The 24,297-nt window shown below is 41.8% G+C and overlaps 1 protein-coding gene across 8 annotated transcripts in view; it reads left to right on the top strand.

Moving 5' to 3' along the window:
• The window catches only part of MECOM (MDS1 and EVI1 complex locus), a 554,726-nt gene that overhangs the window by 348,477 nt on the left and 181,952 nt on the right, over positions 1-24,297 (top strand). The gene's annotated exons all lie outside the window — the stretch shown is intronic.

Genomic DNA, 24,297 nt, shown 5'->3' on the forward strand with positions numbered 1-24,297 from the left:
TGCCCCAAGTCTTCTCGTTTTGACTAAATTCGATTCTTAGAAGGGAGATGGAATCTATGTGAACTATTCTGTACTAAATATCTTTCTTTAAATCTTCGCAGCCCCCTAGGGCCACATTCAATCTTTGATTTTAGTTCATCACTAGCATCATGAAATCAAATACTGAAATGAGACGTAACGAGAGGAATGTTTTATATTGATTTTCATATTGATAATATTTAAAATGATCTATATTTAGGAAGTACTTTGATGTCTTCTTCCATCCCATTGTACTGGTTGTACAGTGGTGGCATATAAATACAGATACAATGAGGTTAGTCCACTCCTTAAATAAAAGACGTTTTTATAACACACAGATTTTCCAAGCAGGAAACTGGTTCTTCTCCCACCCTCTAAATTGCTCGATACTAAAAAAGAAAAGTATTTGTTCAGTTTTATTTCTCTCAATGCCAGATGATAATATGGCTGTAGATGATGTATAATCAGTTTTTATGGGTGATGTTCCCACAAAAGGAGTGGTTTGGGAGTGAATGTGTTACCTTATGATACTCAAAGTTCTCACTTTGTCATGTTAGGCGCTCATCTTATGCTGTTTCTGCTTGTGGTTTCAAATCACAAGGAACTTATGAAAAATTTATTTCAAGCATTGGAGGGAACAGTGAGTCTTTCACATGTTTAACTGAAACTCTCTTCAGGCTCTGTGCATTTTCCCTGGGGAAGAATTCCTATGACAACACAGCAGCCCAGTCGCTATCTGACTTTATTTTTCCAAGGTATTCCTTCCTTGTAAGCAAGTAAGTCAGACTTGCCATAAAAGTTAACGTTGATGGTGGAAAGGGAGGTGGGTGGGGGGTAGGGGTGACTGGGTGACGGGCACTGAGGAGGGCACTTGATGGGATGAGCACTGGGTGTTATGCTATATGTTGGCAAATTGAACTCCAATTAAAAAAAAAAACTTGGAGAAACAATCTACGTTGAGGTGTCAAGAGCTGATTTTTTTTTTTTTAAGTAGGAGTATCAACAGCATTTGAGTCATGAAAGAGATACCTTAAGTTGAACTGTTCCCAACCCATCTCAGTGCTATTGCTGCCATTAAAAAAAAAAAAAAAAAAAGTCGGTCGTTACAAACCAAGGAAAAACAACTTTAGATAGTCAATAGGATTTTTAATTGCAAAGATTTCCTCTGACGTGAGTGTTAATGAATGTCAAAGCAATAACATAAAAAGACATAACTATAGTTTAATGATTGATAGAATAAGAAAAACACAAGGTCTTTTGTCAGATAAATGACTACGGTTTGGTGTTCCTTTACCTTAGGAATATCAAGAGTGATCTCAAGATAGGCAGTAATGGCCCAGGAGCAAAGGCAGGGAGTCATAACGTAGCCTGTTATATAATAACCAAAGCTGGAAGACTAATTAGCGTGGACTAGTATACCTGCTTTCTCTCTTGGCAACTTTGACATTGCTTCAGCTTTTTTTGGTCTGTTTGGATGCTTTGTTGAAGCTTTCTATTTCTGAAGATGTTAGATAAACATATACAATGTCATGCAACTGGTTTTGTACCTGTACGGCATGTGTAACTCAAGAAAATTTAAATATTGCTCCCAATTGTTGAGAGAGCACAGCGGGCTGTGTTTCATTTTATACAGAGACGCTGGGACACAAATCCCCAAGATGGAATGACAGTGTGACATCCAATAATTGCCAAGTAATGGTCATCAATGGGTCTTGTTTTAAGCAAGAGTTTAGATCCCTGGAGTGGCCAGTATTTTGCTAGGACATGCTCTTAGCATGCTGAAAGAATGAATGGTGACACATACTCTAAATGATTAAAATCAATTTTGCTCCACGCGGTAAATATGAGGAGTGCCACAGGTCAGTTCTCGTGCTCATGTCAGGAAGACACCCTTAAGTTTCAAAAATGCTGAGTCGATTCTTGTTGGCTGCCCTTCCTCACTCTCACATGCCTCTTATTTCATTAATGGATCGAGTCATCTGTTGCTCCTTGAAGTTGACTCTGGGAAAAGCTGGGAAACAATGCTAGAAGGCATTTTAAGGGAACCAGGCATGGGTTTCAAGGGCGAACTCTGCCAATTTGGCGAACTGCTGTTTACTCAGAACGTCCTGTGCCCACTGATGGTCTGCAGAGAACCTGCAGGGATGCAACCTTGCTGGCAAATCCACGTCTGATACGCAGTAACTGTGGCCTCTTAAGGAGCAAGTGTCCTGCAGCTGTTGAGGGAGCAGGACAAGTAAACATGCCTTCTGTGTCCTTCAGCCTGCTACCAAAAATATTCTTTGGCATGCTCACTGCCACTCCCACTCCCAGTCACTCTGTTCTCCACTGATCTAGGAGTGTTACAAGCCACCCCCCCACCCCCCCCACCCAGCCAGTCCTGTCTGACAACTTAACCTAAGATAGGTACAAGGGGACCATGAATTCAAGTCTTCTCACTCGAGAAGAGGGTCAGGGGGGGCACATTCCGCTGCAGAGGGGGGTGATGCGGGTCTGGACAGAGAAGCAACTGAGAGTGACACGGCTCGGGTTTCATTTTCCTTTCACTCTCCAGGTGCTTCACTTACTGGAACCTATTCCTGGGTGCTAAGGGCATTTTCCCTGAGCAGGGGGTATTGTCAAATCGGGCCAGAGTAAGGTTAGCGTGGTTAGGGTGGATAAAACCAATATATTACTGTTATGTGAGAGCTGAGAGGCCTGGAAAGGAAAAAAAAAAAATCTCTTTCTTCCTCCACCCCTCCACGACTGTGCTTGTGGTTGGAGTAGTACTTGTTTTCTTTTTTCTTTTTTTTTTTTTAGTACTTGTTTTCTATTCTCTTTGTGCAGTCATTTATAAAGGTTTGCGAAAGGTGTTTTTACTTTTTTGCTTTGTTTTGTTTTGGTGGAGAGGGAGAGCAGCACCCGGAATGTCTTAGGTAAAATTCATCCAGGAACTGAGTATTCATAGTGACTCGAAGAAGAAGAAATAAAATTTTTCCTATGTATTTGAAAATGAATAGCACTGATGTTCAAACAGTAAAACAGAATCCTGCTAGTCTATTTTTGCTTTACTGCAATGTTGGTTTTAAGATTCTACATGATAAAGATATTTTCTGTAAGTTGTAGGAGATCCATACAACAAAGTATTTATTTTATGGAACTTTAACTTTCAAACATTATCACATGGCATTTTGAAAGTGACAGTGTACTTTTCAATGCATCTCTTAAATAATTACATTTAATCTTCTGAGTTATTTCTGATACCTCTTTATAATTTTAGGATAGCAGACTCAATGTAATTCTTCTGTTAAAAATGTAGGTATTTGAAATTTGGGTATGCTGCCACCAGGTGGTGGCAAATCTTCTGAGTCATGTGTGATTGTACTTTAAAAGTTTTTTTTAACCCTTTTAGATAAAAATAGTATAACTATTTCTTTAAATGGTTGCTTACTCAGAAGCCAATTATGTAGAATAGATAAAAGTCCGCTAAATTACTATGGTGAAAATGAGATAGGAATCTTGAGATCAAATGTCTGTGCCCATCTTTTCTGTGAGGGTCTTTGAGGAACCACAGGAACATGATTTGAAAACTACCAATCTCAATGATAATATGCACATCTTATCTAGGATTGATATATGCAGCATTTTTTTTAAATAAAAAAATAAGCTATTAAAATAATCATCTTCTAGAGCAGGAAGGAGAAACTGGGAAAGCACTTTTCAGAGCCGGGTGGATGTTTGTCAATCAGGTTCCAACATGCTATTGTGGTAGGAAAAGGAATGGGCATGAGGAGAAATACAAGCCCAGACTGTTGGGAGCCCTGTCCAAACAGCTCGAGCTCTATTTGACCAAAGTTAGAACATATGGGACATTCTGGAAGGAGTAGGGCAAGAGGATGTGATTCTCTTGCTAGTCAATGATTGACTGAACTTCAGATTGTGAGATTCTTCACTGTCCAGTTGTAGCCGGTGCCCCAGACTATCAAGCTCTGGCTTGTCTTCTTTCTGTTTTTCTAGTGCCTTCTGTCCCACCTGAGTATAGAGAAGACAGCTTACAGCACAAACTACATCCCTACATACCTGCTTACCCACTCCATGCCCTCAGTCTCCCCAAGCCTACTGCTACTGCCCCTCGCAGGCCACGTCTTGACCTACATTTTTGCTTTGTCAGTGACCTCACAACAACTCCCTGCCACGTAATCCATACCTTAGTCACAAGAAAGTTCTTCCTGTCTTTGGCTATCTTTGCCCAGGAAACACCTCTCTGTAGAAATTGCAAACTCTCCTGGAAGCTGTTGGTCTAAAAGCATTCTTTTCTCTCAAAATATCTTTAAATACAGAACTTAGCATAACCTTTGAATAGAGAAGTAGATAAGGTAAGCATAGTAATATAACTATCCAACAATGCAGGACACCAAGACTGTGGAGGGTTAAAAGGGGGAAAAAAGTCACTAACCGAACAAACAAAACCCCAAGAAACAGTTAATGGTAAAGTAATAAAAGGTAAAATAAAAGTAATAAGTAATAAATGGTAAAATAGTAATAAATGGTAAAAGTAATAATAGGAATATTATTTAGTAGTAATAGTAATAAATGGTAAAAGTAATAAAATATGTATATATACATATATATACATATGGACTTATGACTTGACTTACAAGTTATGTCCTGATGAACCATCAGCAGATGAATATATTGTAAGCTGAAAATGCTTACACTAACCTACTGAACCTCCCGGCCTAGCCTAGCTTACCTTAAGTGTGCTCAGGACACTTATATCAGCCCACGGTTGGGCATAGTCCTCTGACGCAAAGTCTCTTTTGTGATAAAGTGTTGCATATCTCATGTGATTCATTGAATACTGTCCTGAAAGTGAAAAACAGGATGGTTGTAAGTGTGTTGGTTATTTATCCTCGTGATCAGGGGGTCGACTGGGTGGTTGACTTGCTGCCACCACCCAGAATCGCAAGGGAGCATCGTACCACATATTGCTAGCTCGGGAAAAGATCAAAATTCAAAACCAGAAGTGTGGTTTCTACTGGATGTGTATCGCTTTTGCACCGTCATAAAGTGTAAAAATTGTAAGTTGAACCATTGTAAGTCGAGGACCGTCTGCGCATGTGCCCAGATTCAGTGATGTGTTTCCAGGAGACATAATTGTCCGTGGTTGGGAAGAAGGAAGGTTCTGTAACTAAGAAATGGTAGGTAATGGCAAGAGGTCCTCAGCTCCTCCGGCTGAGGTCCCCACCTGAGGACTGCCGTAGGGTTACTTCAGTGACTCTCACCTGTTAGAGGGTCGATTCATTGATCTGATAAGTATAAACTGAGCACCTCATCTGTTCCATGCTGCGTTCTGGATTTTATATAAACCTCATGTCCTCCTGGAGTTTTTTAGTGGGAGAGAAGACAATGAACACAAAAGTGAGTCAACATAAAATGCCTGGTGAGGATAACTGCTAGAAAGAGAAATGACAATGGAGAGTAAAGTGGGGAGGGTATCACGCAGAGGGTTGATATTCAAGACAGGGGACAGGTACCGCCTCTCTCAGAGAAGACATTTGAGCAGAGACCTGGAGGCAATGACAGAGTGAACTGTGGGATAGAAGCCGGAAAAGACTTCCAGGTGAAGGGAAAATGAGGAAGGGCACAGAGCCCAAAGAAGGAACAGCTTCTAATTCAAAGAACCAGTGACCAGCATCTCCAGACTGGAGTGAATGAAGGAGGGAAGAGTGGTGGTGAGCTCAGAGAGGTGGGTCCTTGAAGGCCATGGCGAAGAGTTTAGATTGAGTGAGAAGCAAGTCCAGGGGAAGAGGCAGCCGCTGTGTGGAGGGAGCATGGGCTGCAGGGCAAGCATTGGAAACATGGCAATGAGGTGGGACCCTACTCTGGGAGCCCTACTCTGGGAGCCCAGGGCAAAGTTGATGGTGGCTTCCACACTGCTCATGCCAGGCAACTCTTCTCTGGGATTCTTTGAACACCCCGTGGATTCATTCCAGCTAACTCCTCCCGGGATAGATATTTACAGGACAAACATTAGCCACCTGTTTACTGGTCATATCTGTTGTTGGTCATAAGATGGCCTGGTACTGAGGTCTTGTCCAAGTCACTTCACCTTGCTGAGCTTAGGTGGTCCATGTTTAGCCTTTCTCAGGTCTGACATCCTCTGAGTCCTAATTTTTGTGATTGAACCTTAATGAGCTCCACCACCCAAGGTGACCACAGGAGTAATGGAAATCATTAGAATGCCCCACATGCCTCTGAATTGAATATAATTTGATCCAGATCTTTTTTTTCCACTCCCTGGGAGCCTGCAAACATTCTGCAATACCCAGATTCAGATCTTCAATCTTTGGGCAGACTCATGTGGGGAACTCTGATGACAAGAACAGTCACTGGGTAGAGAAGGCCCCACCCGAAATCCCCTCTGTTCTCTGTACCCCAACTCATGTAGCTTGCGGCTCTTATGAGCTTCCTTAGGGCCCTCCTTAATGTTTGCTTGAATCTGAACTTAGGGGGGAGTTACCCTGGGATTTGCCTGCATCTTCTAGGATTAGCACAGACCTCACAGTAGGATTTTGGCATCTTCTTTAGAAAACAAAAAATAAGGAGATATCAACAAACTCTAACCATGAGTTTCAAGAAGGGAAACTAAAGCAGCATCTCATCCTTCCACCGTCTTCCATCAGCTCAGTCCCCTTAAAATGCAAGAAACCAGATTGGTTGGTTAAGCATTTGTGGTCCAGTGTAAGGGTCACGTTTCAGCCCCATACCCAAAACTTAGGCAATAAATTTAAAGATACAAATCTATAGAAATAAATATCAGCTCTTGAGTTTTTGCCTGAAGCATGTGGCTCCTTCTGGCAAGAGTCACATGCTCAAAATCTGCATATTGGATACCTGGGATTCAGAGTGACACTAATTTGAATCCAGAATCTAATGCCTGACACGAAATACACAGAGTAGCCATCTCCTCCCAAAACAAATAAAGCAAACTCTTTTTGGGTCAAATACAGCCCACTTCTGCTGTCGATACTCTGAGGATGATCAAATGGGTTAATTAACCTGCCTTTTAGTTTTCGAAATCTTAGCTTAGGTTATGAGGGAACAGATTTCCCTGGATTTAATGTGTTCCATACCAGACATTTGCCTACTTCTAAATATAAACTGATCTCCCTGTCACTGGCACAGAGGATTGAGCATTTCTGAAGCAGGCTGAGGTAGTCGAGGAGAAATCTGAGAATTTCCTGAGGAGCTCAGAGGAAGGTATGAGCCAAGTTTTAGGGTAATGGTATTTACTATTTAAATTAATAATTATTATAGTCTTATATGTAATGTTCTAATTAGTCATTATATATGTCTAATTCTCCTAGGACCTCAGTAATGTCTTGATAGTGAGTTGGAGGTTGGGTATTATGGAGAAAACCCTGGGGAGCAAGGCTTATTCAAGTGGGGGAAATGAAGGATAAAGAGTGATTTATTGACTATTTTTAAATAATGGGCTTTTCTCATAAAGAGAATGATGTTGGACTCCCGTTCACAGAAGTTTGAATAATATGCAATGAGCTTCAACCGAAGGATGCAGGATTTAGGTAAAGTACACAGAAGGATTTCCTCGTCATAAGTGGAATTCAGCATAGACGGATTTCTAGGCCACAGAGGGGGTGCGGTCGTAGGAAGGTGGCTGGTAACTGTTGAAAACGTGAGAAAAGCCCCAAAGGTAAATGAAAGCAGGGAATATAAGTTATGGTTTTGTTTGTTCTGGTACATTCTCCAAACTGAACAGTTTTCCGCAGGATGAAATATGAAAACCACCACCGTATCCAAGCACAGTATGTGCTCCATTGCAGGGGACCCCAAATATAGAGAGGGATAACTGACATCATACAGCCAGAAACCCAAAAAATGATTTTTGGCCATTCTCAAAGGATGCTTACGGTATTTATGAATCTAGAGATATGGCTTTATTCCACTTTCATGGTATGATTTCGTATAAAAAAGAAAATGTCAACAATCCTACAGTTTGTTTGTTGAGTCCCCCAACTTTTAAGAGTTGTTTTTAAATTATGGGGCAATTCATTATGGGGCAATTGCAATTGTGAGATCATATTCAAAGGGATAGCTAATAAATCCAGGTTAAATATTAACTCTTCTTAAAAAATGACTCTATTATGTGACATCTTTAAACATCCAAATCAACTTTTGATTTCAGTTTTTCTTCCTTAGCTAATGTGTTTTTCCAAAAACACCTTGAGCTTTCCCCCCAGCTTATAAAGAAATTTTGTTAACGTTTGAATATAGCATGGCTCCTCTTTTCGAAGAGAGATTTTCAGGGGGAAAAGACGAGTCTTCTATTCTGCCATAGAAGGGCATCTGTGCTCGCCCCAAAACTGTTTTGTAGGTGGTATCAGGGTCCACATGCTTAAGACTAGTGATGTTGGCTTCTAAGGTGTAGTCTAAGCAAAGAAACTTCCATTAAAGGGCAAGGCCACAGCAATTCAAAATAGTTAACACGGCTTCGGGGGCTTTCACTAAAAGGGAAGTATGTCCTAGAGGCTGACTCACGAAGTTACTTTTAAAGTATATTTTGATCCAATGACGCCAACAGGTTTTAACCTCACTCAGTGGTAGGGTTTGCTTTTAGGTTTCCACATATGAGGCACAAAGATGCAACTAGCTAGATAAAGCTTCCCAACCTTGAATGAAGAGTTAGAATTCTTGCTTCCATTTCCTAAGCTAACTACCCCCACCACCACCCCTCCACCCCATAACTCCTATCCTAGCACCACAAAACTCAGCATGGTTTTTTTTCTTCTTTTTTTTCCCCCTCCAACTGGTGATCATTTGATTTTAGTCGAACTCCCAACTGGCCAATATAAATGCCTAGAGAGAGAGGAGGGTTGCAGAGCCTGTCAGGAGTAGCTCAAGTAGCTGTTTGTTCAAAGAACTTGCTGAAGCAGAAACAACCCTTTTTGTTTTGAAAGCATGTTAATGTGATAATGAAATGCACAAAGCAAAGAGGTTCATCCATATAAATGGGTCATTTAAATAATGAGCAAGGAGGAAGGATGTGGTTTGGTGTCAGTACTGATTAATTAGGACATAAAAATAAATAACCATCTCAACATTGGCTGCCTCCCTTGAAACTCACTCTATTAGTGGGCAATGAAGTTAATGCAATTGACAGTATAATTACAGGTTAGTTAACAGAACAATCCATGAAGAGGCTCTTGCTTCTTTTACAACTTTAATTAACTAGATAGCATCTCTGTGAATTTTCTCATCTCTACTTGCTGATCTTCTGGTTCCTGTAGAGAAATCTAGTGTTTTCGTCTAATCTCTTAGACTCTACTGGAAACTACGTATAAAACACATCGTATTGTTCTACATATTCAATTCAACCAACTTCCATTAAACGCTCACCATGTGACATTGACCGTACGCAACCACGCTACTACGTTTACAGACCTGTATTTCAGAAAAATACAACCACGGTGTTTGCCAGTGACTTTCTTCCACTGTAATCCTTTTCAGTGGAAATCTTTGCACCTTTCGTGGGCAAAGTTCACATTTTCTAGGGTCTGAAGTTAGTGGATTGTGTTAAAGTTGATGGCATAGTGTCAGGTTTATTCCCTCACCAAAGGGGTAAACCTTGAGGCAATTTTATTCGGTCTATTTTACACAGTCGTGATTGAGGATAATGCAAGGTAGTTGAAAGTTAATCATCAACTCAGCTTCAAACACTGAAGGAACACATAACTTGAGATCTATTAGCATCTCTAGAAGTCATTGAGGCTACTGGAAGGGCATTTGGAAAACACAAGCACTCACACACACACACACACACACATCAGGTTATAGGAAACAACAATAAAACCCCACATAAAACCACTTGAGAATCCCCATCACCCTCATAGTATACCAATAAGTGTAAATGTGATTGGGTTCATATTTTCTTGGCACTGTTAAATGACGAATCAGAGGCTGGTTTGGGCTGAGGACAAGCCAGCTCTAAGTCGGTGAATGTTCTCAAAGAACTAACTCCACTGTGGTAGAGAGAATCTTTCCAGTATTATTTTCAGAGGCCCTATTTTACCCTTCTGGTGTAGACGTAACTTTCCTACATCGTGAAATGAGAGAAGAAATCAAAACTGAATTGTGTTTTGGAGAATAAACAAGAGGAATGCTCTTCGTGTTGCAGCAGGGATCGATGCCTTCAGATGACTTCCCTAAGATTTAAACTTTTGTAGATTTATTTACTTATATGTTCTGCATGTTCCCCAGGTTTTCAGTTCAGATAAATTGCCAGGATTTTTTTTTTTGACCCAAACTTGCCCCTTCCTCTTTTTCTCTCCTTCCCCCCTCTCTCTCTTTCCCTTTTCCTGTCTCTCTCTCTCTCCGCCTAAAACATGAAGAAAGCAGAACTTTCTGTTTTCTTCACAATGGTTCATTTGTATTCTCTGAACCCAAGACTAAGGCAGGTTCTGATGTCTTACTGTTTTATGTCACCACTGAGGTAGCAGTGACATGCTGGCTGCTGATGAATAAATATATTTATCTGGCGTCTAAACCTGCATACACTGTGAATAATGAGCAGATGTTAACAATTACTCTAAATGTCCTGGATATTTTGTAAAACTTTTATCAAACTTAGGGTGGTTTATTGATTTAGTCAGAATCATGCCTTGGGCACAAAACATATTGTCATTTGGGATTCAACGTGGGCAAAATGGATGTCCATTAACATTTTAAACTCAGACACTAGGGTTTTGCTTCTGGAACCTTCTGAACAATAGGTCTCTCTAATATGTTCTTACTCTTCCTGAATAAAATAAAGCATAGCCATTGGCAAATTTTCCATAGCCTCACCTTTTAGGATATGGCACATAGAAATGAGGAATGGAAAATAATGAATATGCAATTGGAACACCAGCTTTGTGCCTTTTAGGTAAACATTACAACCCAGCACAGCGAAAACTACCCGGGCTTGTTTTTAAAATAAATGAACAAAAATCTATATTCCCATTTCTCTGGAGTTATGTTTTGGGTGAGTTTTTTTTATTGTTGTTGTTGTTGTTGTTCTTTTTTGTAACATCAAGCCATTTTAGTTGAATGATACAGAAAGTCACTTTGAATTCAAATATAAAATAAGGCCATCCATCATGTTAACAATTTAATTACCTGAGTATATATTTTTCCAGCAAAAAAACCCATTATTTGTTGTGTATCTTATTACTGAGCCATTGCCTCGGGACAACTTGGCTGTCATCACGCAGGCCTTGTGGTAAGAAATGGCGAGATAGGGAGCAGATAAGCCAGGCCTTCCTCTGCCTGCTTTCCAGACCCGCTCTGTTCCGGGTTTGCTTGAGGCCTCACCTGTTAGAGTCCCTGTAAGCTTTGTTGCCACAGTGAAATGGTGACTTGTAAAGGCAGCGAGGCGTGGCAGAGAGAGTGAAAGGGTCGAATGAAATAGAAATGTGATATTTTCTATCTTCTGAGGGCCCAGGAAATAGGATTCCTGCTGCCCAACTGGGGCTGGCATTCACTCATCACACAGAGTGCAAGAAAAGTTGTGAGATTTCCCTGTTTAGGACTCAGGGAAGGGGCGAAGGAATAGAAGGCACTGGCTTTCTCTGCTTGCTGGGGCATCTGCCTTCCCAGGGATTATGGATCAAGGAATAACTGCGAATGAGGAGATAAGAATAAGGAAGGCCAAGTGGGGGAAAAGCAGCTTACGGGCCTCCTCAGGACACTGGGATTTGGGGGACCCCACTCCCCCAGCCACAGCACTCACCAGGTTAGCGGACAGATGTCTGTGATACAAGCCTGTTTGTCGTTTGCTGGCTTGCTTTTTAATTGCATGCCCTGATGGCCACGAATACCTGTAACAACATGAGCTCATACATTGACGGGAGAGCCGCCACCCTGTCTACTTTGGGGGTGTAGTGGGCATAGAGTAGCAAGGAAACTTCTCCCGCTTTTACGCCACATGATGGTTGGCGGTTTTCTTTTGGTCTGCTCCCTGGCAGCAAGGGTTGTCGACTGATGGAGGACAGAAAACAAAGACCAGACTTCAAGTTCCATTTGTGCATGTTGCCTGTTTCCTGGCTGGGTAATGTTACAAGCAAGAAAGGGGTTCTTACTAAGGCTCTGAATCGGGGATCACTCTTGCATTTCAGAGCAGTGGCCTGATACATGATAGAGACAATGGGGCTTGGTCTACAACTTTAGGTGTGAGTCTCCCAGGTAGCAGGGGTGAGCTGCCCTAGTGGAAAACTTTTGCTTCTGAATGTTGTCAATCCAGCTGGCCCTACTGGTCTCTCCCTCTCTCTCTCTCTCAGCTTTGGCACACATAATTCGAGAAATCTGCTCATTCCACATTTTTTGCCTAAAGAAGAGCCGCTAATCATGCTATTGGTGAAACACATGCATGGGGGTTTCTGTAAAGCAGATTTCCCTGGAGGTGATTCACCAACTGCTGATGATGACAAGGAGGGTTCCTCGATCACTTTACAAATGCATCTGATTTTCCCAGTAACGCATGTTTTCATAAATGGAAACAAATAAAACAGTAGGCAAGGGCTTTCTCAAAAGGCTTGCCAAGTACATTAAACACACAAAAAGTACGTTCGCAGCGAAAGTTGGTTGAAAACAGCTGTTTTAAAGGATTTTTGGTGGACGCAGTTAACGGCATCATCATTATAAGGCCTGAAGCAAACGTGTTACCGATTACACCCCATTAAGAAATTGGAATGTGTTCCCCCCAAGGAAACACCGCAGCACATGCTATTTGAAAGTAACCACCAACCCCAGAACACACTGCTAAGACTTTCCCATAGATTGTGCGGCCTAGCTCTGAAGATAAGACCCTCGGGAAAATGCGAGCACATCTTATCTTAACCCATCAGAAGATTGTTCACAGGATTGTCTGAGTGGAGGTTTCCTTAGCGTCTTTCACCTTCCGCCCCACTCCCCCCTCCACCCCCAAACCTGCTCTGTCTCCTCCAGTCCCCCACTGCGTGGAGGTTGTGCAGAAGAAGATTCGAAGCGAGCTGGGGGTTCGGTTTGTGATGCCTTGCACATCCAGCCGTGCAGTTTGTTGAGGGTGAAACATGCTGCGGCCCGAGGTCAGCTCCTTCTAGAACATGTTTGCCCCTCAGAGCAAAGAGTGAGTGCTCTTCAGGGTGGGGCAGAAGGCTGTGGTGGGGTTTGGGGGCTATGGAAAATTTAATAGGGACCATGGGATTTGTGCACCGAGAAATAATGTTGGTGTGTTGAAAAGGCGCTGTCAAAATGCCCCGTAAGCAGGGCCTGCCGCATGTCTGCAGCTCGCCTGTTATTGTTCGCCTGTGTCTGCACTGTCTGTCCACTGAGGCACGGAAGGGGCTGCACAGACACTTTTCATAATGGCCCAGAAGCCTCCCAAGGGCCCTTGGGGTGGGGGGTTAGTTGGGAAGGAATTTAAGTCCAATATGTGGTAAGAAAAAAAAAGGGGGGGGGCTTTTTTCACCCTTTCTGCACATCTGAAAGAAGGGTCAGATTTCTCCTCGTGATGAAAGAGTCACTGCTGGGGACTCACCTCCTTTTACACTGTGGGTCATGTCAGGAAGGGCGGCCCCTCCTCTCCCACCGCCTGAAAGCGATAGCCACTGCTGGGGATGGTGGGAAGTGCCCGGTGCCTGTGGAAGTAGGGGTGTCCTGTCCACACACTCAGCAAAAATGACAGTGATGCTCACGTCAAAAGGATATGATTATACGATGGGAATTTTGTTATCGGTATTTCACTCGTGGGAGGCAAATTCCAGTCCTAGCAATGGGGCTTTTGATAAGTCCTGTAAACTCCGTGGGCCCCCCTTGTTCTTAGTTTTCAAAGGAGCTACTTTTTAGGGGACTTATTTTTATAAGAAGATTGAAGTAATAACCTTGTTTTTATAATAGGACCTACTACCCAAGTTTTTGTAGTTTTTCTGTAGGCCGCACATACTAGGTGGGTAGACAGATCGATCCATTGATCGATCCATCCATCCTTAGGGACTTAGGGACCATTGGAGATTGCAGACCGTGAGAGGAGCCTCATTGTTTGTTGATGGGGAGAAGGGCTCCTGAGAAAATCCCTCTCCTCTGCACATGTGGAACTTTGGAGACCACCAGGGTTAAGCTGAGGCAAAAATAGACTTTTTTCGGTGAGAGCATATCCCCGCCCAGAGTGAGCAGTGATCCTAATCTAAACACTCAGGATTCCCAAGCCCTCGGAGGAGGCTTCCAGAACGTGACCCAGGGATTCCTGAAAGCCTGTCACATACCAGATTGTAATATCTGTGAGCATTCGGGCATCATAGTGCAGCCTCTTATGTGCGAGCGAGCATTCACCTTCCTTTATTGCGTCGCCCTGGGAGTGGGGAAGGCTCTCCCCCTGGCATGGACTTGGTGGGGGAGCTCTGAATTCAGCAGAGGAATCTCGTCACAGAACCTGGCACTGGTGTATGCACCTGAAGGAACTGTTTCTAATGGGGACACACTTTACAAAGCACCTTTTGTCCAAGTCAACAGTGAGCGTGGGGGAAGCTAGTGGAAATGGTGATAAGTTTATTACACCAAAACTTTGATGTAACAGATAAATATATTATTGATAACACTGCAACCGTGACTCTTAGGAAATGTTTTTGATAACATGACACAAATATTAGTATTACCAACTATCAGTAGGAGTCATTTGCCACAAAGAAAATGTAGTTGATTTCGAACAAAGGAAGTGGTTGTAGGTGTCAGCCGTGAGGCCGTGCGACTGTGTAGTCTATCACCATTTCCTTTTTCAGTGAATGGTGAGGCAGGTAGATAATTTTCAGGAACCTGCATGTAAGTGCATTTTAAAAGCAATGTGATCACTTCGAGTAAAATTGATTCATCGCCCATTAACAAAAGAGTGTGCCCAGTGAAACTGTACCCAGAGATTCTGGAGATGAGAGTATTGGTTAGGTATTTCAGACAGCCAAATGGAAGTGAGCTAGAGATTACTTTAATAATCAAGATAATTCATTCCCCCCCCCCCCCCGGCAAACAAGCTATTTTTTCCTCTTATTGTAAAAAATCATCATTTTTTTATAATACAAAATCTCTCCCTTCATTTCTCGATTCTTCCCCTTTCTTCTCAATTCTTTGATCATTTACTAAATGTCTGCTATGTTCTAGGTACAATTTAAATGACAAGAGTTACAAAGAGAAAGTAGGCGGAGTCTGATTCTCATATAATCATATAATTTCTTTTGTTCAGATTCTGGAGGTGATCGAAGCTATCATATACTGTAGATAACATTGTTCCTATGAGGGAAAAACATCCTCCTAGAATTACTCTAAAAGAGGGGTCTCTCAAGTGGATGCTCATATGCCAGGGGCTGTAGAAGATGATCTGTTGGGGTGCTGAAAAATATTCAGGTTTGTTTTTACTACTTTTTACTGTCATATTTTGTAATTTTTTTTAAGAGAGAGAGAGAGAGGGGAGGGGAGAGGCAGAGGAAGAGGGAGAGAGAGGATCCCAAGCGGGCTCCACACCCAGCACAGAGTCCAACACAAAGCTTGATCTCAAGACCCTGAGATCATGACCTGAGCCGAAATCAAGAGTCTGATGCTTAACTGACTGTGCCACCCAGGAGCCCCAACAGTTTTTTTGACAGGGTTTGTGATAAAAACATCTGAAGGCCACTGTTCCAGATTATATTCTCCATGAAAGCAGAGAGCCTCTCCATCTTGTCTGGCCTTTCACTGTGAAAGGTTCAGTGTCTGGCTCATTTGGGCACTTAATAATAGCAGAAGAATGAATAAGTAAACCCCAAATGGTTTCTGTCTCCTGTCTTCAGAGCTGCTGAATTAAAACCTGCCGGCTCTAACAAACTCAGTAACATGTAGCAATGTGCTACATAGCATATGTTTTTAAAAAAGACTCTTACATAGAAATATTATTTTTTCCCTAGACTTGAGTCTAATTGTGGCTCAATGCAGCACCATACTTAGAGGGGAAACCTTGAGGGAGAAATAGAAACTTGTGATCCTGCTAACACACCTATGGGCAACTGCGTAGGCCGCGTATTCTTGGTCTTAGAAACAGTGAGCTGTGCAGCCAGCACTTGAAGGAATCTGAAGATCATCTGGTCTGGTCGGTCATCACTTCCTTTCTAGGCTGGATGATACAGACAGATGAGTTTTTACTCTACATTAGACAATCTCCACGTGTTTTCCCAGAAACCTAGTTAAGTGCTGGAATTTGGGTGAAGATAATGGTTATCGGGATGCCTGGGTGGCTCAGTGGTTGAGCGTCTGCCTTTGGCTCAGGGCATGTTCCTGGGGTCCTGGGATTGAGTCCCGCATCAGGCTCCCCACAGGGAGCCTGCTTCTCCCTCTGCCTGTGTCTCTGCCCCTCTCTCTGTGTCCCTCATGGATAAATAAATAAAATCCCTAAAAAAAAAAAAAGATAATGGTTATTTCAACAGGAAAAAATATTGTAAGGATGAGCTCCTTGGGCCTGTTGAATTAGCACTGCGTGATGCAGCCATTCTTTCTCCTTTCATTTGTTTCAGTAAAGAGGAAGATACAGGTTTTGTGAATGAATGGGAGGCTTGGAGGTATACCATATAGTTCAAGGGAAATAATATGCAAAATAAATAAATAAATACGCCAGACTGGACACCTCTGGGGATGAATGTTCTGACGTTTTCCCTGCAAATGTGTCCCTTTTACCATTTTTATATTTAGGCTTCAAAGGATTCTTATTACAAATAAATAAAACATAGGATTTTGTTTTGCAACAAAATTATCACAATGATAAAATGAGCTTACATCTATCGAGTATCATACTTCAGAGGTCATTAAGCATTTTTACACTGGTTATTGCATCTAACTTACAGCCATCAGTCAAAGTTTCCTCATTTCATGGAGAAAACAATGGAAATTTCAAGAAATAACTGAGTGACAGGACCAGGGCCTGGATCGTTCTAAGCCCAGAGGTGTTTCCTTTACATCTGTATTTCTCTGGCTGTAACGTGAGTGCAGTTTCCCTGGGATCTTGTTAAAATTCAGATTCTGATTCAGCACTTCTGGGATAGGAACTGAGATTCTGCGTTTCTAACAAGGTTCCTGGTTGAGGTTGGTGCTTTTATCCACAGACCATACTCTGAGCAGTGAGATTCTGCGTCATAACTGGTTCCTATGTGTTATGATTGAAGATGGTCTTGTTGAGTGGCTTGCTGTAGTCTGTTTAGGATACTCAGAGCAAAAGTTTTGAAAATGGTCAGCATGCTTTTCAGCTGGGCCATCACAGCAACCCAGACTCTGGTTAGCATCTCTTCCCTGCCCTCAGCTTCCCTCACTGCCACTGGTCCTTTTGTCTAAAACACAATCTTATGCCATCGCCAACTTTCAAGGTCCACGTGGTGCTCCATTTCCAATAAAATGGATCGCCACTTCTGAGCATAGCAAGAGTTAGGGTCTTCACTCTGCCCCTTACCTTTTTACCTCTATCTCCTACCACAACCTGTTCCATGGCCACACACTCCCATCCTCATATGTCATACTCAATCTACCCTAAATATCTTACACTTCCCAAGAATAGTATGCTGGATCTTTTGCTTCCATGGAATTTCATTTCTAAATCCGTTCTAGTTCTTTACATACCCATTGGTTTATAACCTTCTCTCAGGTTGAGAAAAGCTCATAAACAATTGTGTTTATAAACTTCTTACAAGAGAGTGATGGGGACTTAAACTATCTGTGTGTGTGTGTGTGTGTGTGTGTGTGAGAGAGTGTGAGAGAGAGAGAGAGAGAGAGAGAGAGAGAGACGGAGATTGAGTGCACTACCTGGCACTGTTTCTTACATAATAAGCACACAATAAATATTTGTTGAATGGATACCCTAGATGCCTGATACAACCACAGTCATGTTGGATTAATAGGTGAGATTGGTCACTAGTTATGAAACTCGAAAGAAAGTGAATTAATTAAGCTCAGATATTTGCCTGGATTTCACAACAAGTTGTTCAATGTAATCATTTTATGATTAAAGAAATGCATGAAAGTTGCAGACCTTGCAGAGCGTTGATTTAGCTGGTCCCGCCCAGTGAATGGCATGTTTAGAATAAGAGAGAAAGATGGCTCTAGCTCTTGATTGTGCCTTATTCTGTGGCATGTCCCAGAGATTTTTTCCCCCCTCCTGCCAACTTTATTTCACTCAGAAGAGTTATAGTGTGGGTGACTTACGGCTGATAATGATAACTGGCCCATTTGTCTTTCTCCCCTCTGCCTCTATTCTATAATTTCTATCTGTGGGACTACTGTTCATTTCAAAGACATCTCCGTGGAAGAACTTTATAAAGGAGTGGCACTTTAAAAAATCTTGACTAATTCATAACAAGAATGATGTGGTAGTCTTTGGTTTCGCAAAGGAAACAGCAGAACTTTTGCCTTTTGGCAAGCGACAGAAATGACAACCATCAAAAGGATAAGCTTGTTCCGTTAGAACATCAGTATTGTATTTTGGTGAAGAAAAGAAACAAAACAGCATCATCAGGCAGCCTAATTGCTAATTAAAATGTAGATTGAATATTGAGTAAGATTTATAAGATGTACTGAGTAAGTACCTGACTAAATAACATTATCTTTGATGATGTTATCATGGAACACTAGTTGTGTTTTCACACCCACAGACACATATCTGTTGTCATATCCAACCATGTAAGATCTTTCCAATTTGTCAGAATGGAATTCTCTAGCCTTTCTGTTATTAGAGATTTCGAGAGCTTTCTTTTTCTTCCTTTTCTTTCTGCTCCCCTAACTCCCCTTTCTGAGCTTCTCTCACCACCACGCACATACCTACTATCTCTCCTCCCCTCATATATATTACATATTTCCCACCCCATGAATATTTAACAGGCAGCCTGCTCTGATTTTCTTGAGTATGGATGGAGGAGGGAGTAGAGAGTGGTATTGAAGAAATTTACCCAGCAAATTCCAATGTTCCAGCCAAGGAATAAGACCCTTGATTCTAAATACAAGGCAAAGGCATGAGTCAAACCACAAGAAAGATTGGGATCTGTGGTTGGGTCCCAGCCCTGCTCTAGGTTGCTGAGGTCCTGATTATTATGGTGGTGGATGTGGTATAGGAAGAAGAGCTCTTACTCAGTTTGGAGGAAATGCTGAGAAATCCAAAATAGGGACCAAGCTAGAAACATGCTGGAGTGAACAAAAACTAACTCTGAACTGATCGCTTTTTTTAAAAAAAAGATTTTATTTATTTATTCATGAGAGACACACAGAGAGAGGCAGAGACATAGGCAGAGGGAAAAGCAGGCTCCCTGTGGGGAGCCTGATGCAGGACTTGATTCTAGGACCCCAGGATCACGCCCTGAGCCAAAGGCAGACCTGAGCCACCCAGGTGCCCCTGAACTGATCACTTAATCTAATTTCATCTAAAGTACTATCAGTCCTGGGAGTAAAGACTGTTCTTCTACCTTTTCATTCAGAACTCACTCAGCCTGCCCGAGACAGGGCGTCAGCGGCCCTCTCCTGGGAGGGTTTGGAGGAAGCCGGCACTGCAGCATAGTTCGTGGTTGGAATGTGCTGTTTTCAAAGTACTGAGTGTTTTTTAAGTGTCTTGACACCTCTGGAAAGAATCAGACAATTCCCAATATTTGACTTGTCTTTCAAGGTCAAGTGAACGCTAAAGCAGTGGATTAAGGCAAGGGAGCGTGAGTTGGTCATTCATCAGGAGCCCTCATTGTGCCTTCTGGATGGGGCTGGCTCAGACTGCTCTAAAGCAGCTCCATTTGACCACTTAGCTTCACCTTTTGCTTATTTTGTTATCTGTCATTTAGCATATTGGTTATCAAAGAAAGTAGTAGACAATATGAATACTTTTATATGGGTGAACCTAAAAAATCTTTCCATTGGACCTTTGGAAACCACCTTTAGATATAATGTTTCTGAAATTATACAAAAGCTTCTCTTTTCTATGTTGACTTTTATGTTACAATCCTCAAAATAAATTTGGGAGTCTACTAAATTTTTACTGCATCAGTTTGGCATAATGTACTTTAAGACTTACATTCAAGTGCTGGAAATTAATTGGACTCCTGGTTCATGGAACTGTGTTTATCCAATGTGTAGACTGACTAAATCACCAGAGATTTTGGCAAAATGAAGACTTGCTTCAGGATGAGCACAAAATTCAGATGATAGCTGAGGGAATATCAGGTGGTTTGGGGCTAATGTAGTCCTTTAAAAAAAAAAAGCAAGAAATAACCGAGCACTTATGTACATACTGGTACAGAGCTTGGTGAAAAATACTAATTTGATACACAAACGAGATCCCTATACATCATGTTTGTAAAAGTGTGTGTTAAACAAATGTTTCTCGAGAGTTTACTTTGCTCCAGGAACTGTGCTTGGTGCTGTGTTTGTTAAGTGTAGCATCTGCGATGCTTCTTCACAAAGAGAGCCTTGAGTTGGTCCACTCAGGCACACTTTGCGCCAGGAGAATAATTAAGATTTCTCAGGGTTAGAAAAGGAAACCCCGAGACTGACATGATTAATGGAATGGATTTGAATTTTGCTGGAGCAGATGGTACAGGGGCATCTCTTTGGGAGAAACCCCGGTTGGAAGTACAGAAGAATGTTCTGTGGTGTGAGTTCCCTCGCTACAGTCTTATTTAGTAGTTGGAGCAGAGTTCACGTCTGGGAGCCCTCTGAGAATTAGTCCTTAGTGAACCAAGAGGAAACAGCAGTAATATATATTGAAAGGCTTAATCTGATCTCTCGCCTGTCTTCAAAGGAAGCTTCATTTGTAAAGGACATGCATGATTGTGAAGAAAGGACCCCCATTAGGCAATGCAAGAATAATGAAAGACTCTACGTCCGAAGCCTTTGGTGCAGGGGGGTTAAGGGATCTGCTCTGTGCCCAGTTGGGAGACTGATGGAGCGGGACTCAGATTTGCCTCTCGGATCCTCTGCTCAGTAGAGCACAATTCCTTTCTTTTGCTATAAATTAAGATTTATCTGACAAGAAGCTTCCACATGGAAACAGAAGAGTGAGAACCCGGCAGAGCAGAGTTCACACTCATTCAATTTTGTCGGCTTCTTCTCTCGGATCCGTGTCTTTGTTTTGGTGGAGGGGTTATGTCTGAGTCAACCGTTGACTCATAGAGTCAGGGACAAAGTGAACCCTCCTCGGAGCTTCTGAGATGAGGAGGTGAGAAGCACCCCAAGGCAGACAGACGCACATTCCTGTTTCCTGTCTTGCTAGATGGTGTTTGAAAGTGTCCTCAATGACCTAAAAGAGAGGAGGAAGTCTCATGAAGAGAATCTGAACTCCTAGAAAAATGGTATCAGTACGTGTATGTGAGTGTGTGTGTTTAACAGCAATTGGCTTATACTGTGGGTATCTCTGCAAATTTGTGTCTTTCCCTCAGTATGTTGGAGATATACAGACATATAGATACGTATATGTACACCCCGATGTATTGGTAATAGCAAATGCTTTACCTATAGTGCTCACTCTGTGCTGTATATTTTCCAAGCACTTTAGATACTACCAATTATTTAATATGGACTTAACCACATTCTCTTAAGTCACAGTTAATTTGGTTATTTCCTAGTTGTTGGATATTTAGTTATCCAACTTTTCTATTGTTGCTATGAACAAAGTTGCATCAAATGTCCCTATGAATGCTTTCTTGGTTATGCGTGAGCACTTGCAAAATGATGAAAAGATCTAGTACACATCATCTGATAACAGTGGCTGCCTCTGAGGAGGGGGAGGGGATATGAACTGAGTTGGGGTGAAAGGAGCTTTAGCCTTCCGTATAATGCTGCATAAGGCTTTCTAAGAAAAATGCATTCGTGTATTGCTAGTATGCCTAAAATTAATTTTGGGAAATAAATATGAGGTTAGAAGTGTTTAGGCACATGATCTAATCAATCTGATCGTGTCCCCCTATTTTCAAAATACCACCTGCCATAAAATCCTGGATGTGTGGTCATAGCCGACCAAATGCAATTTATTCAATGTGACTGTGTTTGTAAATGGCTTAATTCGCTCAAGTCACTCTGATTCTAATATATCTGGATTTTAGTTAACAGTAAAAGTATCAAGAGTCCACAAGGAGTAAGTATACCAGTGAGTGTTTTCTGGTTTTGACAAAGATGTCATCTACACTGAAAAAAAGAATTTAAGTTGCATTCGTAGAGAGTTAATTCAACATGATAATTAACATAGAGTTTTGAAGTTTCATGATCACCATGTGGATATGCCAGCCCTCTTATTTATGTTACAAGTGTACTAATTGGAGTTCATTATACTTTTAAAAATGTAAACTCACTCTGAATATATAGTTTCCGGAGCCTCGGGTCTGTACGGCTGTTATAACCATGTGACTACCCTACCCCTGTGAGCGTGTGGACACACACATCATCAAATGCGAGCAGTAACAAAGGAAGAAAAAAAAAAGAAGAGGGTGAAATCAAAGAGTGTTTTTTAAATTGGTGTTTGTGCTTCACTGGAAAACTAAGATATTTCCTAGGATATCAATGTTCCAGCACAGAGAATGACCTTGGGATGTTATCAAGCCCTCCTGCTCACAAGATATAACATAATTTAAATATCGTAGGCAGGAGACCTTCCAAAAACAGACCCAGTGACGACAGTTGGATCACCATTGCCATCCTGAGTAAATTTCAGTGGCGAAAATTTCTTTGACCATCTAACCTTGTAAAGATAGAAAATGTCTAGTTGCTCTATTCTGTTTAAGAATGACCCTTCCTATAGCAATCTGCCGTGAGGTCAGATCAAATGGTGCCAGGTAGTTTTGACTTCCTGGTTTTCTAAAAGTCCTTACCTTAATATCACTACTCTGGGGTATCCACACCATTCTGACAGGTCCCACAGGGAGCATTTCTCTGTGTAAGGTCATGCTTTGAATTCCCCAGAGGGTGTTCACACATACACACACGCACACACTGTACACACTTCCATCTGTGCCTTTTCAGGTAGAAGGAAGGATTTCAGTGTGAGCTTTCCCATAACTTGGCTACTTAACCTCAGTACTGCCCTGCCTGTTTTCTGAAAGTTTGTCTTCCTAAATAGGATTGGGCCAAAGCAAGAATAAACGTTTTTTATGGCTCGACTATGCCACTCCCTATTACGCACTTTTATGGAGCACAACTTTTTATTTTAGCTTCTGTTCTATATCTGTGCTCACTTTGAAGTCCCTGATCAACTCTGGAATCTGAGCTCTCCGATGGAACTTTCTGCAGTGATGAGAATGTTCTATAATCTGTGCTGTCCAATGGCACTTCGGTAGCCCCTGGTCCTCCTAGCTGTTGAGTGCTGGAATGAACGTGACTCGTGCAAATGAGGACCTGAATTTTTAATTTCATTTACTTTAATAATGCTCAGTTGAAATAGTCATATGTAGCTAGTGACTATCGGCGTTGACAGGGCAGCTATAGATCATGTCACATCCATTGAGATCTAGGAAATCTCCAACATTTGTATTGTACTCTTTGCATGGAAAGTCTATCCCTTTGGCTCTGTCTGGCATTATTTATTTTAATTAATGAAGCCATTACAGGAATTGCCTGCTTCCAATCCAGGGTTTATTTGTCCTCCAGGGTTTATTTTGCCCCAGATTTTTGTTTTTCCCTGTTCAACCAACCACCATGCTACCTTCAGCAAGTAGATATTTTTGAAACCTTACATTTGAAAGGGGTATAATGCTGTGAAACAGGAAAACATGGCTAGTTCATGAAGCGTGTTATAAAAAGTTCATAGCATGGCTTTCTTGGATTTCTAGTTGTCACGATCCAAATGACTAGGATTTAGACAAATCGCATCTATTGGGTATGTATCTCTCATCTCTCCTTTCCTGAGAATCAGACAGATTTTAAAATTAGCAGTAATCCTCACTCGTCTTTACTGAACTTTGGAGAGGTGTGACACATTCCTTCCTGCTTGTCGAGTTTTGGGAACTGGCTGACTCAGTGGCCTCCACACAGCCATAATTTAGCACTCTGTGACGGAGCCCATCTTCCTCCTAGGGCTTCCAAGGACTAAGTTGCCGGTAAGTAGGAACTTCCTTCTGCCCTCGTGGGGCTTTTGAATGATTAGGATGAGCAATGATTCTCCAGAAGTGGGTAGAATGTTGAAAGAGTAAACACGTGGATTGCATGCTGTATCCACCCCATTCTTCACACATGCCGCCTAAGATAATAGTCCTTATAGAGAAACCGCAGCATTCTCAAGCTGTGCTCACAGGGTCCTTC

This window comes from Vulpes lagopus, chromosome 17 (assembly GCF_018345385.1).
Source record: "Vulpes lagopus strain Blue_001 chromosome 17, ASM1834538v1, whole genome shotgun sequence".
Taxonomy (NCBI): domain Eukaryota; kingdom Metazoa; phylum Chordata; class Mammalia; order Carnivora; family Canidae; genus Vulpes; species Vulpes lagopus.